A 19,572-nucleotide genomic window follows, 5' to 3' on the forward strand; every position below is an offset into this window, starting at 1 on the left:
CCCTTTTTCCTGCTTCTCTTCCTCCTCTGTAACTTTTCCTTCTCACATTCTTCCTGACTCCTCCTCTATCTGCTGCTTAAATGTTGAATTTGCAGGGATTCTGTTCAGCTCTTCTCTCACTTTACACTGTTTTCACAGATGATCCTATCTTTTAGATCCCATTTAGATGATTTTGGCTATCATCTATAAACTGTCAACTCCTAATTTGCTATCTCCCGACTCTAATTCTCTTTGGAACTATACGCTCATATTTTGAGTTGCCTACTAGACAGGTCATCTAGATGCTCCCAGATGTCTCAAATTCAACACATTCAGAATTCAATTCTAAACAAGACAATTTACAAAAGAAATTCATGTTTCCTCACCTAGTAACCAGGAAAATGCAAATTAAACCAATAAATGCAATGTTTCTTACAAAGACTGACAAAAATTTATGAGCATGAGAACACCGAGTGTTGATGAAGATTAGGGAAAAAAAGACTCTCAGACACTGCTGGTAGAAGTATGACTAGTTATAACCTTTTAGGAAACTAATCTGGCGATATCTATTAAAGTATAAAATACATATATGTCCCTTCTATGCCAAAGAAATTGCCACACAGGTCCATAGGGTGCATGTACAAGGATGCTCATCACATTGTTGTTTGTGTTAACAGGAAGGTGGAGGTAATCTGCTTGCCCATCACTGGAGAAGTGGATAAGGGAAATGTGGTAGATATATACCTTGGAGTATGATGCAGCAGGAAGAAGGAATGCCTCAGATGTATTGCATAGCAACAGGAATGGCTTTTATACCAGGGTGTTGAGTGAAAAAGAAAACATTGAAATGTCTAACACAAAAAGATTTATGTAAATTAAAATAATACACACATAAAAAAAGTTGTACTTTATAAGAATATATTTAAACAAAAGGATATACATTAAGGAATGGTTGCCTGTCGGGTGGAGAGGGCCTGGGAGTGGGAAATGAGGCTAAAAGAGAATATACAAACAAACAGGGAGGAATCTTACAAGGGCCAATGATGATAATGTGCTATAAACTGAGGAATATCATTAACTCAACCCACAGCACTGAAGACTTCCCCCAGATTAATAACACATTCTGTTTGACCCTACAGTCTGTTCCCATTTTTTTTTGCCACTAACAACAATGCTACAATAAGTATTCTTTATATGTATATTTTTATATTGGTGATTATATTTCTATAGCATATATTTTTAATTGTGCTATCTCCACATATGGAATAGCATGCAGTTATTAGAAAGGATGGGTTACAAAGAAATCCATGCCAAGACACATCATAATTAAACTGCTGAAAATGAAAGACAATGAAAAAATCTTGAAGTCAGCCAAAGAGAAAAGTATACAGGAACATCAATTTGAATTATAGCAGATTTCTCATCTGAAACCATGCAGGCCAGAAGGAAGTGGCACAAAATTTTTCAAGTGCAGAAAGAAAAGAACTGTCAGATTAGGGCAGGAAATATACAAGATAGCCTGGAACATCTTATAGTGCCAGAAAGGAAGGAAGCACTCAAAGGAGAAAAACACAATGATAGTGGAATAACAAAGGGACACAGAAGCCAACTAAAAGAGCTCCCAGTGGCCAAAGCTAGAACAATTTGAGCAATACAATAAAGTGGTATCGGGTTATAACCCAAGGTACAAAATAAATATCCATGAGTCTATACTGATATAAACAAATGATTGATTGATTGGACTGATAGATAAATACATTCATGGGGAAAAGAGACAAATCTGCTATGCAAAATTCTAAATAATTCATGTAGATACTTTGCTCTCAAGGAGGGGGAGCATAACTCTATTCTTTAAGTTTGGGTGCATACAGTGACTTCCAAGAGTACAAGATGGAAAAGGAGATCAAAGAGTAACTTGACTGTGGAGAAATCTAACAAACACATCAGCCAGGTGTTCAAGGTGAACATCAAAAGTAACATCTTTGCTAGTATGTACTCTTGATATGATGTGATGAAAATGGTATTTTCACTTCTGTGGTCTTCCTCCCCAAAACCCATAACCCCAGTTTAATCATGAATCAGACAAATTCCAATAGAGGTATTTTCTACAAAATAGCTGACCAGTGCTCTTCAAAGTTATCAAGCTGATCAAAAGCAATAAAAGTCTGAGAAACTGCCATAGCCAAGAGGAGCCCAAGGAGACATGATGACTAAATGTAAGGTGGTATTCTGGATGGTCCTGAAACAGATGAAGAACATTAGGTAAAAACTAAAGAAATCTGAATAAAGTATGGACTTTAATTATAAGGTATCAATACTCCTTCATTAATTATAGCAAATATATCATACTAATGTAAGATGTTAACCACAGGGGAAACTGGGTACAGGGTATATGAGGACTCTCTGTACTGTCTTCTCAATTTTTCTGTAAATCTAAAACTGTTCTAAAAAAAATAAAGATTAGTAAAAAAAAAAAAAAAAGTACTGTAAACAACAAGTTCTGTATCTGGCAAAACTATCCTTCAGATAAAGGAAAATGGAGAAAATTTGTTGCTAGCAAACCTGCCCTTAAAGAATGGCTAAAAGAATTCTCTCAACAGAAAGAAAAGATAAAAGAAGTCCTGGAACTTCAGAGAGGAAAAAAACATCAGAATGGGCAAAAATAGGGGTATATTATCCTCTTCATGAGTTTCTTAACTCATATTTGATGGTTAAAGCAAAAATTATAACACCATCTGATGTGGTGGTTCAACATATGTAGAGGAAATACTTAAGACAGTTACATTTTTTTAAAGTGGAGAAGGTAAATAGATCTAAATGGAAGTAAGGTCTTCATACTTCACTTGAAGTGGTAAAACACCGATACCAGTAGAATGTAATTAGTAACATATTTACATTGTAACACCTAGAGCAACAACTAAGAAAACTATATAAAGCAGTATGCTCAAAAATACTGTAAAGAAATCAAGATAGAATCCTAAAAAATATTCAAGTAACCACAGAAAGGTAAGAAAAGAGAACAAGAAACAGAGGAAACCAACAGAAAACAAATAAGAAAGTGGCAGACTCAAGTCTTAACATGTGAATAATTACTATCATAGGTTGAATTATGTCATCCACAAAGATATATTGAAGTCCTAACCCCCAAACCTGTGAATGTGACCTTATTTGGAAATAGGGTTGTCTTAGTCAGTTTGGGCTACTATAACAAAGTATTATAAGCAATATAAATTTATTTCTCACAGTTCTGGAGGCTGAAAATTTGAGATCAAGGTGCCAGCACGGTTGAGTTCTGGTGAGAGCCCTCTTCTGGGCTGTGGGCTGCTGACTTCCTGTTGTATCCTCACATGGCACAAAGTACAAGGGAGCTCTCTGGGGTCTCTTTTAAAAGAGCATTAATCCCATTCATGAGGGCTCCACTCTCATGACTTAATCACCTCCCAAAGGCCCCACCCTCCTAATATCATCATATTAGAAATTAGGTTTCAATATACAAATTTTGGGGGAACACAAACATTCAGTCTATAGCAAGTGTCTTGAAGATGTAATCAAGTTAAGATGAGGTTGTTACGGTGGACCATAAAACAATCTGACTGGTGTCCTTTTAAGAAGAGGGAAATATGGGGCTGGCCTGTGACCTAGAGGTTAAGTTCACGCGCTCTGCTTCGGTGGCCCAGGGTTTCGCCAGTTCAGATCCTAGGCGCAGACATGGCACCACTCATCAGGCCATGCTGAGGTGGCATCCTTCATGCCACAACTAGAAGGATCCACAACTAAAAATATGAAACTATGCACTGGCGGGCTTTGGGGAGAAAAAGGAAAAACAAAATCTTAAAAAAAAGAAGAGGGAAATATGGACATAGACACACAGAGAAAGAGAACACCATGTCTTCACATGACACATGAACACTGACACAGAAGGAAGAGGGCCATGTGAAGACAGAGGCAGAGATTGGAGTAATTCTGCTGCCACAAGCCAGGGATCGTGTGAGGATTCCAGAAGTTGGAAGAGGCAAAAAGGATCAACCTCTAGAGGCTTCAGAGGAAGCATGGCCCTGACAACACCTTGATTTCAGACTTTTAGTCTTCACAACTGTGAGATACTAATTTTCTGTTGTTTTAAGCTACCCAGCTCATGTTATTTTGTTATAGCAGTCCTAGGAAATTAATACAATTACCTCAAATGAAAATGGTCCAAATACAGCAAATTAAAAGACAGAGATTGAGGCCAGCCCGGCGGTGTAGTGATTAACTTTGCACGCTCCGCTTCAGTGGCCCCGGGTTCACAGGTTCGGATCCCAGGTGCACTGGGACCTAGCACTGGTCATCAAGCCATCCCTGTGGCAGCATCCCACATAAAATAGAAGAAGATGGGCACAGATGTCAGCTCAGGGGCAATCTTCCTTGCAAAAAAAAAAAGACAGAAATCAGCAGAGTGGATTAAAAAAAACAGGATCCGAGTACATGCTGTCTACAAGAAACGCACTTGAAACACAATGACATAGGTAGGTTGAAAGTAAAAGGATATAAAAAGATAAACCATGTAAATATTAACAAAAAAAAGCATTGGGTATGGGGCCGGCCTGGTGGCATCGTGCTTAAGTTTGCATGCTCTGCTTCAGTGGCCCAGGGTTCACAGGTTCAGATCCTGGGTGTGGACCTACACACCATTCATCAGGCCATGCTGTGGCGGCATCTCATATACAAAGTAGAGGAAGATTGGCACAGATATTAGCTCAGGGACCATCTTCCTCAAGCAAAAAGAGGAGGATTGGCGACAGATGTCAGCTCAGGGCCAATCTTCCTCTCACACACACACAAAAAGCACAGGTTAGATTGATATATATTGACCTAGGGGTATATCCACTGAAGTATTACTAAGTAAGAAAACCAAGTTGTAGGACTATACATATATATATATATATATATATATATATATATATATATATATATCCTCATCTTTATAAAAACTAATCATTAAAATCATACATACATACACATATATATACACATACACACTCATGAAGAAGGTGTGGAAGGCTACACAAATTGGTCCCCTTGATGTTACAATGGAAGGGGAGGGGGATATGAAAGGGGAGATTATTAACTTTCTTCTTGTATTTTTGGATTGTTTCACTTGTTACAGTGAGAACATACTGCATTTGTAATTTAAAAGAAAATTGCAATTAGATAAATTTTTTGAGGGAAATATTTTCCCTCAAACCTACTTTTGTTCTTCTTCTCTATTTTGGTGAATTAGTACCATCATTCACTCCCAAGACAAGAGACCTGCAAGTAATTCTCGATCCTTCCTTTTCTGTAATCTTCCACTCTCCCACTTAATTAGTTACCAAATCTAGATTTTAGTTCATAAATATCCCTACCTTCCTCTAATTAATTATAAGTCCTGTCTATTCTAGTTCCTAAATCTCTTTTAAATCCCTTCCCCTCTTTACCACCCCTGCCAATAATGCCTTTTTTTAGTTCAGGACTTTATCATCTCTCAGTATTTCAATAACTTTTCAAATAATCCTGTTTTACTCCCCCATCCAATCTCTCTCATACAATGCTCTCAGAATTATCTTTCTAAACAGTTATAGTGTACCACTGCTGGTACACAAATTAATATATTTTTATTTTAATATTCATAAGAAAATATATTAAACTCATGATTTCAAAGATATTACTGCCTAAATTAAGAAATTAAAATGGTGAAGGCAGAATATGAGTCAGTGAAGTTGGAAAACATTGGTCTACAAGGATAAAGCCCAAACTCCATGAGTCTTTAGATCTGGTCCCATCCTACCTTTCCAACTTTGACATCATAAATGTACCATTCCAATTAGAGAGAACCTTCTGATGGCCCCCCTCTATTCCAGTACTTGTACTTTATAATATGCTAATTATTTGTTCACATTTCTGTGTCCCCCACTAAATTATGAACTCTTCTTGGACAGGGACTAAATCTTACCCAACTTCTTATCTCAAAGGCCCACAAAATACCTGGCATAAGCACTCATAAAATGTAAGTTGAATGAAAAGATTGAAGTCTGGAATCTAGAGCCAAGGAGAACATTCCCTAAAGGCAAGTCTGCTTTGCGTGTTACTACAGCTTCCTGCCTTCTTTTAGACATCACCCTGGTCACCTGGAAAAGAACACAAAGGCCAGAGTCATGAAGGTTTCAGGGACAGGAACAGAACAGATTAGAAGGGTTTAAAGTGAGGCCACGCTGCCCTCAGTTGGCACTAAGTTGACTGTTCTGCGTAGACACTTGGTCTTTGTAGATCAAGTCTTCCTTCCCATCTTCTCTCTCTGTCTGGTTTCTGACTATCTGGGGTGAGTAAACCCAAGAATTATGGCCTCAGCCTGCCTCTGATAACAGCAAAAAGTACCCTGGACATGATGCAACAAAATGGACATTGCTCTGCCAAGGTTTCATTTCCATGCTATAGTCTGGAGCTCTCTGGATTGATATTTCACTTCTAGATAAGGTGCAGTAGTTGTAAAAGGTTGTTAGCGGTGGTGGGGGACAGAGGTGAAGGTGGGAGGAGAGAGAGAGAACTACATTGACTATCATCATACAAATCGCACACAGAAAATATTTAAACCCTTTGGCTTAAAGTCAGCCTTGATGACAGCCCCACTTTCTGTGGGAATGCTGACTAGCCAGACAGAGAGAACCAGGAAAAGGTTGAAGGTCCCTGAAGTGACAGACTTGGAGCCATCCCTCTATATGCCCATTCTTCCTTTCACACTAAATACAATCCTTATGGTTTACTATGTCTGTGTGGCCTTTGGTTACAGCACCTTGACAAAGTAATAAGTGCATACGGGTTGAATGTTTCCAGCTTTCTAGGGACTCCTTGTCTTGGGAAACCCATGGCTACAGCCCTTACAATCCACGAACAGGCAATAGGGCATTGACTTGCCATGAAACTGGTAATATAAAAGAATTTGTATTGAAAATTAGTTTTTGAGGGCAGCATGGTGGTGTAGTGGTTAACTTTGCACACTCCACTTCAGCAGCCCAGGGTTTGGCAGTTCGGATCCTGGGCACAGACCAACACACTACTCATCAAGCGATGCTGTGGTGGCATCCCACATAGAAATAGAAGGACTTACAACCAGGATATAAAACTATGTACTGGGGCTTTGGGGAGGGGAAAAAAAAGAAAATTAGCTTTTGCTTTTTTAGTTATTGTTTGGGGAAGGGCAAACGGTGCCAATAAAGAAGTAGTAGATAAAACAGGACCCCAAGTCCCTTTACTAAGCTTTTTTTCCTTTAGCCACTTGATTCTAAAAGCCAGACAGGATTAGGCAGATTCGGGGGCAGGAAAGGGGGAATGGCTCACTATAGAAAAGGCAAATGTGAAGGTATATAGTGTACATAGGAACTATGAACCTGAGAGCTCTCTAAGCATCAGTATCCAATATTTAAAAAAAAAATATTTTCCATTTAAAGTGATACACGTTTATTATAGAAAATATGGAAAATGAAGTCCTCCAGGTGATTCTGTCTATATTCTCTCTCTAAAGCAGGCTCTCTCAAACATTAATGTATATAAAACAATGGGAAGCTTTAATGAACAGAGAAGCTTGTTATAATACAAATGGCTAGATTCTAACCCTAGAAACAGATTAAGTACATCTGGGAATCTGAATTTTAAATGGGAATACCAGGTAATGCAGAGGATCCATACTTTGAAAACATGGGCCTAAGGGTAGAGCCTCATTCTTAGTCTGCAGAACAATGATTCTGAATTTCTTCCTATTCCATCTTTCCTTCCTTTAGCAATATTATCCATTGATATAGTTGCAGTCTCACTTATATGAACAACTCCTGAAGATTTATTTCTATCCTCAACCTCTCTGAGTTTCGGAACCAAGTTTATAATTACTTGCAAGATACCGTGTGGCTTGCCAGCACCTCAAACTCAACAGGTTCAAAACTGAAGTCATTAGTCATTCAGTGACTTCTTACTATGTACCTGAAACCATGCTAAAGATCTGGGATAGAAAGATGAATTAAAATTCAGTCCTTGTATCTCCTTTCCCTTCACTTTCCTGAATGAATTTCAGAGTTGGAAGAAGCATTAGAAGTCAAGAAGTATAATCCTTTTACAAAACAATCTACCTGAAATGAATGGGCCTTCTGAAAGTGATTTTAGTGTGTAGATATTTGGCCTCCTATGACATTAATCAGGGTATGGATTCCTTAAGAAATATAATTACAAGGTGGTGGTTGTTTTTATGGAGTAATATTTCAGGGGATAGTTTCCAAACACTCTAAACCCATTTACACCAGGAAAGCTATCTTCTCTACATTATACAGTAGGAAACTTTACCATAAACTTGCATCTCAGTCTGACTACAGAGCTCAGTAGCTCTTAAGGTCTGCTACAAATACATCAAGTAAAATCCTCCTTGAAGAAAAATATAGTGGAGAGTAACTGCAAATTGGTATGGTGTTTATTTTTGGAGTGATAAAAATGTTTGAAAATTAATTGTGGTGATAGTGCACAACTCTGTGAATACACTAAAAACCAATTAATTGTATACCTTAAATGAGTGAATTGTATAGTATGTGAATTATGTCTTAATAAAGCTATTATAAAAAAGATATCAAGAGAATGGAAACACAACTCTCAGAATGGGAGAAAATATTCACAAATCTTATATATGATTATATATATATATATATCAAGAATATACAAAGAACTCCTATAACTCAACAATAAAAAGACAACCCAGTTTTAAAAAGAGCAAAGATTTCAATGGACATTTCTTCAAAGAAGAAATACAAATGGCCAACAAGCACAGGAAAAGATGTTCACCATCACTAATCATTAGGAAAATGTAAATCAAAACCACAATGAGATACCACTTCACACCCACAAAGATAGCTATGATCAAAATAACAGATATCAACAAGTGTTAGTGAGGATGTGGAGAAATTGGAACCCCCATATATTGCTGGTGGGAATGTAAAATGATACAGCTGCTGCGGAAAGCAGTTTGGCAATTCCTCAACAAGTTAAACACAGAATTACTATATGACCAAGCAATTCTACTCCTACGTGTACACACAAAAGAATGAAAGGGGCCAGCCCAGTGGCGCAGTAGTTAAGTTTGCACGTTCCAATTCAGCAGCCTTGGGTTCACTGGTTCGGATCCTGGGTGCAGACCTATGCACTGCTTATCAAGCCATGCTGTGGCAGGCATCCCACATATAAAATAGAGGAAGATGGGCACGGATGTTAGCTCAGGGCCAATCTTCCTCAGCAAAAGGAAGAGAATCGGTGGCAGATGTTAGCTCAGAGCTAATCTTCCTCAAAAAACCCCAAACAATTATAAACAGGTGTTCAAACAAAACTTTGAACATATATGTTCATAGTAGCACTATTTACAATAGCCAAAGATAGAAACAGCCAAATGTCTATCAACGGATAAACAAAATGTCGTGTACCCATATGATGGAATATTATTCAGCCATAAAAAGGAATGAAGTACTGATACGTGCTACAGTGTGGATAAGCATTAAAAACATCATGTTAATCATTTCACACTGTATACAATATCATGTATATATACATCAACACATCGTATTGTACACCTTAAGTATATACAGTGTTTGTCAGTCATATCTTTATAAAAGTGGAGGAAAAAAGGAGAAAACATCATGCTAAATGAAAGAAACCAGACACAAAAGATCATATATTGTATGATTCCATTCATATGAAATAACCAGAATAGGTAAATCCATAAAGATAGGGGGCAGATTAGTGGTTGTCAGGGGCTGAGGGCAGGTGGAATGGGGAGTGACTGCTTAATAGGTACAGAGTTTCCATTTAGAGTGATGAAAAAGTTAGATAGAGCTGATGGTTGCACAACATCATAAATATACTTAAAACCACTGAATTGTATACTTTAAAAGAGTTAAAATGGTAAATTTTATGGCACGTATATTTTACCACAATAAAAAGAAAAGAAAAATTCAAACATGCAAGAGGTTGCAGGAAAGCATTAGAAATATAAAACTATAAGTGAAATTTAAGCTTCATTATGTCATGTCACAGCTTGGAAAACAAAACTATAGTGGGTCTAACTGGTTGGGATAGGAATGCATTTAGCAAAAGTGTAACCCTGTAAGACTAACTGCTGATTGAAATCTTTTATCATCTAAAAACAATCTTAGTATTGGAAAGAACCTCAGATGCCATCCTAATCTTCCCTACAGTAAAAAAAAATGATGAACACAAAGGAAAAACATAAAAAACTTATGTTTGAAAAAAAATGTCAGGTCTGACACGTAAAGAGCTCAGAAGTCATCCCTCCTATCCTCACAGGAAAAAAGCGGAACTGAAAATGCACAACTATTCTTAGGTTCTTCAGAGAATTGAGGTCACAGGGTAAACCACTGCCCCCAAAAGTGGAGAGACAGGTGAATAGAGTGAATCACAGCTTTTGAGAGCAGAAGCCCCCCACTGGAGCTAGTATTAGGATAGGAAAATCAATTGACCAATTGTTGGAAGCTCTATGTGGACAAGCATGAGAATTTAAAAGTCCAGAGGGGAGCCCCAGTCCCAGGGAGGCCCCCACACTTTCATGACTTTTACCTACATGAGCCCCACTAGGTTCTCAATGCAAAGCTTGGAGAAAAATTCCCTCATGATTGTGACGGGGGTGTGGGGAATAACCATTTTGAAATAACCCAAGGTATTCTGTTCTCCTTAACAAAAGCCTGCACCAAAGCTAACTGATTTTACCAGAACCTACCACACTGGGTTTTGCTAGAGCCTAGCCAATCTGGAGGAATGGAAATATCCAACTCCAGCTCCCTCTAGACTTCCTATCTCACTCAAGTTGTGGCAGGGTGGAATAAAAAGCACTTGTAAAGATCACAGCCTAGGAACACAGGCTTACTAACAGACTGAGACCTAATTATAGGAATATAGAATCTTTCCCCGTCTCTGACACCATACCACCACATCAATAAAGCTCCTGTATAACAACAGGGAATTACAAATGAAAGAATTGCATGTCTCAGATCTTTAAGAATAACTCTCTAGGGCAAATCCAAAGACAACAGGGGAAAGAAAAACAAGGACACCTGGGCCAACCTGGTGGCACAGTGGTTAAGTGCGCACATTCTGCTTCAGTGGCCCAGGGTTCGCCGGTTCGGATCCTGGGTGCGGACATGGCACCGCTTGGCAAGCCATGCTGTGGCACGCGTCCCACATATAAAGTAGAGGAAGATGGGCATGGATGTTAGCTCAGGGCCAGTCTTCCTCAGCAAAAAGAGGAGGATTGGCAGCAGTTAGCTCAGGGCCAATCTTTCTTAAAAAACAAAAAAACAAGGACAACAGAGGAAATTTTACCTCTGACACAACTACAGTACATAGTAAACCCAGCCTAACTGCTAGCCAGACAAACATAAAATCTCACACAAAATGTCAATTTACCTGAGTTCCTCTTATCTAGTACATCATGTTAAGCTTTCAACGAGGCATTACAAGGCATACTAAATGGCAAAAAACACAGTATGAAGAGAAAGAGAAAACATCAGAGCCAGACTCAGATATGGCAGAGATTTTGGTACTACCAGAACAGGAATTTAAAATAACTATATGCTAAGGGCTCTATTGGAAAAACTGGACAACATACAAGAATAGATGGGTAATGTAAGCAGAGAGATGGAAATTCTAAGAAAGAATCAAAAGGAAATGCTAGAAATCAAAAACACTATAATGGTAATGAAGAATGTCTTTTATGGGCTCATCAGTAGATGGGACATAAATGTGGAAAGAATCAGTGAGTTTGAAGATACGAAAATAGAAACTTCTGAAACTAGAATGCAAAGAAAAAAAAGAATGCAAAAGATGGAACATAATATCCAATACTTGTGGGACAATTACAAAAGGTGTAATATATGCATAATGGGAATACCAGAAAGAGAAGAAGGAGACAAAAGAACAGACGAAATATTTGAACTAATAATGGCTGAGAATTTTCCAAAATTAATGATAGATAACAAACCACAGATCCAGAGAGCTCAGAGAACAGCAATCCAGGGTAAATATCAAAAAATCTATACCTAGGCATATCATATTCAAATTATAGAAAATCAAAGACAAAGACAAGCTCTTTAAAGAATTCAGGGTTAAAAAACATCTTACCTACAGAGGAACAAGGATAAGAATTACATCAAACTTCTCTTCAGAGACCATGCAAGCAAGAAGAGAGAGCAGTGAAATATTTAAAGTGTTGAAAGAAAAAAGCCACCAACCTAGAATTCTGTATCTAGCAAATTCATCCTTCAAAAGTGAAGGAGATAAACAACAAAAACAACCCAATTTAAAAATAGGTAAATCTCCAAAGAAGATATGCAAATGTCCAAAAAGCACATGAAAAGATGCTCAACGTTACTAATCACTAGGGAAATGCAAATCAAAACCACAATGAGATACCACTTCACACCCATTAGGATATTGGGGTGGCTATTATTTAAAAAAAATTAAAAGATAATAAATGTTAGCGAGGATGCAGAGAAATTGAAACCCTTATGCATTGCTGGTGGGGATGTAAAATGGTACAGTATGGCAGTTCCACAAAAAATTAAATATAGAATTACCATATTATTGAGCCATTCCACTTCTAGGCATATACCCATATACCCAAAAGAATTGAAAACAAGAACTCAGATTATTTGCACACCATGTTTACGGCATCACTATTCACAATAGCCAAAAGTGGAAACAACACAAATGACCATCAACAGATGAATGGATAAACAAAGTGTGGTATATACATACAATAGAATATTATTCAGCCTTAAAAAGAAAGGAAATTCTGATACACACCATAACATGGATAAACCTTGAACACATACTGCTAAGTGAAATAAGCCAGACACAAAAGGACAAAAATTGCATAATTCTGCTTATATGAGGTACCTAGAGTTGTCAAATTCCCAGAGACAGAAAGTAGAATAGTGGTTTTCAGGGGCTGAGGGAGAATGGGGAGTTATTGTTTAATGGGTACAGAGTTTCAGTTTGGGATAGTGAAAAAGTTTTGGAGATGGATAGTGGTAATGGTTGTATAACAATGTGAATGTAATTAATGCCACTGAACTGCACACTGAAAAGTGGTTAAAATAGTAAATTTTAGGCTATGTACGTTTTACCACAATAAAAAAAGAAAAAATGAGACAGATCTGTATATACAGACATGTAAATATTTCTACACGCTTTCTCTTGTAAAAAACTAAAAGACATTAGAAATACTGTAGTAATCTTAAAAGCCTATAAAAATGTTTACAGAAATGCTTTCTCTAGTTACTGCTCTCTCAGTTCTAAAGTTGTACCTCGGTTAATTCGATTATTTCCCATATTTCCATTAGTAGCACACTTGTAAACCACTTCTACAGATGGCTAATCTCATCCCTTCAATGACAATTCTTATTAAAATTTCAACCAGTAATTCTTTTTCCAAGTTCTCAGCTTCCAACATACTCATTACAGCACTAATCATTTTACCTGACAATATCTATTCACTAATCAATTCCCAGTGAGAATTATAAGACATTTATGTCCAGTAGCAAGAAAGAAAAAATTAGAATCCCTGAAACAGATGGTAAGTGATATGCTTTCAAATCTAGGACATATAGAAAATGAAAATATGAGACTCTCTGGTGATTTCCAGAGAAAATAATATTAACATAGTCAATGCACTGTGTGATTTATCAAATAAGTGCTGTAGAAACATTAGTGAGATCATTTGGACTCTGACAGAAGGAAGGCTTGTGGAAGTAGTTAGATAGGGTTGGCTATATGCACAGCCATTACACATAGAAAAAGACTAGAAGAACATATACCAAAATGTTAATATTGATAATCTCTGGGAAGTAGGGTTCCTAGGTTTCTTTTCTTTTTTTGTTTATCTGTATTTTCTAAAATTTCTAAAATAAATATGATAACTACTATAATAGGAAAAATCCAAATAATAAAATTTATCAAGGACACCATCAAAGTGGCAATGTAGGAGATCCCAGCCTCCATCCCCCCACAAAGATCAATAATTAGATAGCTATCCATGAACAAAAACAGCTCTGAGAGAGCTCTGGAGTTCACTTAAGAAACTGTAGCAAGAAAGTGGAACAAAAAACCTGAGAATAACTATAAAAGAAGAGAAAGTAGACAGCTTCATTTTGCCTGTATCATCCCATCCCCCAAGCTACCACTGCTCAGCACCAAGGGGGAACTTCCCAGCTAGAAAGAGTTCCCCTCGTCAGGAAAGGAAGAGTGGGGTGAGTGACCACCTTCCCCAGCCTTTCAGGCACTTCATGAAGGTCTCACTTCAGTTCCACCTCACCCAAACTAGCAAAGCTGAGCCATATAGAGATGGCTAGGAACAAGGAAGAAAAACAGGGGCTACCAATGCAGTCATGCAGTGGAAGGAATTGCGGTTCACAGTGATCTGCTCTGTAGATAAACACAGCAGATTTCGCCACAGGAGAAGAAACTAGCCAACACAATCACTGTGGATGCCTCACAGATTTCACCATCTTTTGCCCCACAGGTATTCACATTCACTGACATCAGCTACCTGAGTCCCTCCTCACTCCCCTCCCCCACTGGAGCCTGGGAACCTCACTGGCAGCCAGCTCAGGCCTCTGTGGCTATGTAAGTGCAAGACACAAGCCTAAACCCCCACAGCTGACCCCCACTGCCATGTGCATGCTTGCAGTTATCCCCTCCAACTGTGCACTTGCATGCTGCTGGCCTGATGTCTAACATCTATTACTGGCTCCCACTGCAGTGTGCACACCCAGGGGGAGACTATGCAGCCAAGGGAGAGCATGCCAACAGCTAGGGCCCCTGCAGCCACCAGTGAGCCCATGGTTGGCCTCAACCTTTGTTATATCACTTGGCCCCCACCACCACATGTGTGTCTGCATCCAGCTCCTGCCACTACAAAAGCACCTGCAGCCAACCCCTGTAGCTAAATGTGTGCCATCACTGGCTCTAGCCACACTGCTACATGCCCTGGTCCCCAGCCATGGTAACAGGAAATGTTGCTAAGGACACCAACAGCCCTGCAGCCACAGTGGACCCCCTGCAGTGATCACCAAGAACCACAGTTGTCAATGCTGTGGAACCCAGTGGCCTGAGCTGAAGAGACATCATGCCCCCCTGGACCTAGTACTATCATATGCCCCTAAACTTGATGCCCTACACCACTAGACCCAGGGTCACAGCATGCTCAAGTGAGCCCCCAGCTCTAGGTGAAAGGCTTCCCTTACCAAAGACCGTCCATAAAGTCTGGAAGAGGTGACTGCTTCTTCAAATGTGCAGGCATCTACAGAAGGCTACAGGGATCATGAAGAATCAGGAAAGCATGATTTCACCAATGGAATACAGTAAACCTCCAATAACTGTCCTCAAAGAAATGGAGATCCAGGATTGCCCAACTAAGAATTCAAAATAATTGTTCTAAAAATATTCAGAGAGCTACAAAAGAACACAGATAAACAATTTAATGCTATCAGAAAACAATACAAGAACAAAATGAAAAATTCAACAAAGAGATAAAAAAATATAAAAAAGAACCCAAGAGAAATTTTGAAGCTGAAGAATACAAAGATTGAACTGAAGAATTCAATAGAGAGCTTCAATGACGGACTTGAACAATCAGAAGAAAGTATCAGTGAGGTAGAAGATAGAATAATTGAAATTATCCAATCAGAAGGTCAAAAAGAAAAAAGTACGAAAAGAAATAAAGAAAGCTTACAGGACTTATGGGACACCATCAAGAGAAATAATGTATGCAACACTGGAGTCCCAGTAGAAGAGATGGAAAAAGGTGCAGAAAGCTTGTTTAAAGAAATAATGGTTGAGAACTTCCCAAACCTGGGGAGAGATTTGGATATTCAAGTTCATGAAGTTAATTGGTTATACCAAAATTTCAATCCAAAATGATCTTCTCCAAGAAACATAATAATAAAACTGTCTAAAATCAAGAAAAGAGAGAATTTTAAAAGCAGCAAGAGAAAAAAATCTCTCATACAAGGGAACCCTCTATAAGGCTATCAGCAGATTTCTCAGGAGAGACCTTACAGGCGAGGAGAGAATGAGATGCTATTTTTAACGTGCAGAAAGAAAAAAACTGCCAACCAAGAATACTTTCCCCAGCAAAGTTATTCTTCAAAAATGAAGGCAAGATAAAGATTTTCCTTAATAAATAAAAGTTGAGGGAATTCATCACCATTAAATGTGCCTTACAAGAAATGCTGAAAGGAGTTCTTCAAGCTGAAATAAAAGGACGCTAATTAGTAACATGAAAATATATAACATGCTGGTAAGAATAAGCATATAGACAGATTCAGAATACCCTAATACTGTAATATGGTGATGTGTTACCTACTTAACTCTAGTATAAAGGTTAAAAGACAAAAAGTATTAAAAAGAGCTATAGATTCAACAATTTGTTAATGAAAACACAACATAAAAAGTTATAAATGGTGACATAAACCTAAAAGGGAAGAAGTAAAACTATAGAGGTCTTACATGCAATCAAAGTTTTTGTAAGTGAGACATTGCTATCAGCATAAAATAGGCTGATATATACATATATAGATATATGATGTTTTATGTAAGCCCTATGGTAACCATGAAGCAAAAATCTAAAGGAGATTCACAAAAGATAAAGAGAAGGGAATCAAAGAATACTACTATGGAAAATTATCAATTTACAAATCAAGGCAGAAAGACAAGAAAAAAACAAAGGAACTGCAAAAGAGCCAGAAAATAATTAATAAGGTGGCATTAGTAAGTCCTTACCTATTACTAATTACTCTAAATATAAATGGATTGAATTCTCCAATCAAAAGACACAGTGACTGGATGGATTAAAAAAAACACACACAAGATCCAACTACAGTTACCTAAAAGAGACTCACTTCAGCTTTAAGAACACATATAGGCTCATAATGAAAGGACCGAAGAAGATATACCATGCAAGTAGAAACCAAAAAAGAGAAAAGGAAGCTATACATATATCAGAAAAGAGACTTTTAGCCAAAACCAGTAGCAAGAGCCAAAGATGGTCAGTATATAATGATAAGGGGGTCAATATATCAAGAAGATATAACAATTGTGAATATATATGCACCCAACATCAAAGCACCTAAATATATTAAGCAAATACAAACAGATCTGAAGGGAGAAACAGACAACAATACAATAATAGCAAGTGAGTTCAATATCCCACTGTCAACAATGGATAGATCATCTAGACAGAAAATCAACAAGGAAATGCTGGGCTTGAACCATAGTTTAGACCAGATAGACCTAACAGACATACAGCACATTCCATCCAAAAGTAGCAGAATATACATTCTTCTCAAGTGCTCATGGAACATTCTTTAGGATAGATCATATGATAGGTCACAAAACAAGTCTTAGCAAATTTAAGATTGAAATCATACCAAATACTTTTTCCAACCACAATGGTATGAAACAAGAAATCAACAACAGGCGGAAAGCTGGAAAATTCACAAATATGTGGAAATTAAACAACACAGTGCTAAACAACCAATGAGCCAAAGAAAAAATAAAAGTGATCAATAAATATCTTGAAACAAATGAAAATGAAAGCATAACATATCAAAAGCTACAGGATGCTGCAAAAGAACTTCTAAGAGAGAAGTTTATAGTGATAAATACCTACATTAAGAAAAAAGAAAGATCTCAAATAAACCACCTAACTTTACACCTCAAGGACCTAGTAAAAGAAGAACAAACTAAGCTGAAAGTTAGCAGAAGGAAGGAAATAACAAAGATCAGGGCAGAAATAAATAGAGGCCAGAAAACGATAGAAAAAATGAGCAAAATTAAGAGCTTGGGTTTTTTTAGAATAAACAAAATTTGTAAACTTTTAGCTACACTAACTCAGAAAAAAAGGAAAGAGGACTCAAATAAATAAAATCAGAAATGAAAGGAGACCACAGAATGATACCACAGGAATACAAAGGATCATGACAGATGACTATGAACTGGACATACCAACAAACTGGACAACCTAGAAGAACTGGATAAATTCCTAGAAACACACAACTTACCAAGACTGAATCATGAAGAAATAGAAAATATGAAAAAAACCAACAAGTAAGGAGATTGAATCAGTAATCAAAAACCTCCTGAAAAAGAAAAGCACAGACAGTTTCACAGGTGAATTATACCACACATTTAAAGAATAATTAATGGCAATCCTCCTGAAACTCTTCCAAAAAATTGAAGAGGAGAGAACACTCCCAAACTCATTCTATGAGGCCAGCATCACCCTGATACCAAGGCCAGATAAGGACACTATAAGAAAAGAAAACTGTAAGCCAATATCCCTGATGAATATAGATGCAAAAATTCTCAAAAAAATCTTAGCAAACCGAATTCAACAGTACTTTAAAAGGATCATACACCATGATCAAGTGGGATTTATCCCTGGGATGCAAGCATGGTTCAACATACACAAATCAATGTGATACACCACATTGACAGAATGAAAGATAAAAATCATATGATTTCAATAGTTGCAGAAAAGGCATTTGACAAAATACAACAACCTTTCATGATAAAAACAGTCAATGAATTGGGTATAGAAGGAAACATGCCTCAACATAATGGAGGCCATATATGACAAGCCCACAGCTGACAACATACTCAATGGTGAAATGTTGAAAGCTTTCCCTCTAAGACCAGGAACAAGACAATGGTGTCCACTCTCACTAATCTTATTCAACGTAGTATTGGAAGTCCTAACCAGAGCACTCAAGCAAGAAAATGAAATAAAAGGCATCCAAATCAAGAAGGAAGAAGTAAAATTGTTTCTGTTTGCAGATGATGTAATCTTATATATAGAAAATCCTAAAGATTCCACCAAAAAACTGTTAGAATAAACAAATTCAGTAAAGTTGTAGGATACAAAATCAACATACAGAAATCAGTTGTGTTTCCACACATTAACAATGAAACATCTGAAAAGAAATAAAGAAAACAATCCTATTCACAATAGCATCAAAAACAATAAAATACTTTAAAATAAATTTAACCAAGGAGGTGAAAGATTTCTACACTGTAAACTACAAGAGTTTGAGGAAAGAAATGGAAGAAGATGCAAATGGAAAGCTATCCCATATTCAAGGATCAGAAGAATTAATATTGTTAAAAGTCCATACTACCCAAAGCCATCTTATAGAATCAATTCAATTCCTATCAAAATTCCAATGGCGTTTTTTCACAGAAATAGAAAAAGAATCCTAAAATTAGTATGGAACCACTAAAGGCCCTAAATAGCCAAAGTAATCCTGAGAAAGAAGAACTAAGCTGGAGGCATCAAACCTCCTGATGTCAAACTACACTACAAAGCTATATTAATCAAAACAGTATAGTATTGGCATAAAAATGAATGTAATAGACCAATGGAACAGAATTGAGAGTCCAGAAATAAACCTTCACATATAGTCAACTAATATTTGACAAGGGAGCCAAAAATACTCAATGGGGAAAGAACAGTCTCTTCAGTAAATGGTGCTGGGA

The 19,572-nt window shown here is 37.4% G+C and overlaps 1 protein-coding gene across 2 annotated transcripts in view; it reads right to left on the minus strand.

Moving 5' to 3' along the window:
- Window positions 1-875: 875 nt before the first annotated feature.
- The window catches only part of SNX12 (sorting nexin 12), a 95,382-nt gene continuing 76,685 nt past the window's right edge, over window positions 876-19,572 (minus strand). For both annotated transcript variants that reach the window (XM_070606114.1, XM_070606113.1), the window contains 3 exons: window positions 5,983-6,125; window positions 4,158-4,378; window positions 876-2,218 (listed from right to left, as the gene is read on the minus strand). The gene's annotated coding sequence lies outside the window, so the exon portion shown is untranslated. The remainder of the gene's footprint in view (window positions 2,219-4,157; window positions 4,379-5,982; window positions 6,126-19,572) is intronic.

The sequence above is a fragment of the Equus przewalskii genome, chromosome X (assembly GCF_037783145.1).
Source record: "Equus przewalskii isolate Varuska chromosome X, EquPr2, whole genome shotgun sequence".
Classification (NCBI taxonomy): domain Eukaryota; kingdom Metazoa; phylum Chordata; class Mammalia; order Perissodactyla; family Equidae; genus Equus; species Equus przewalskii.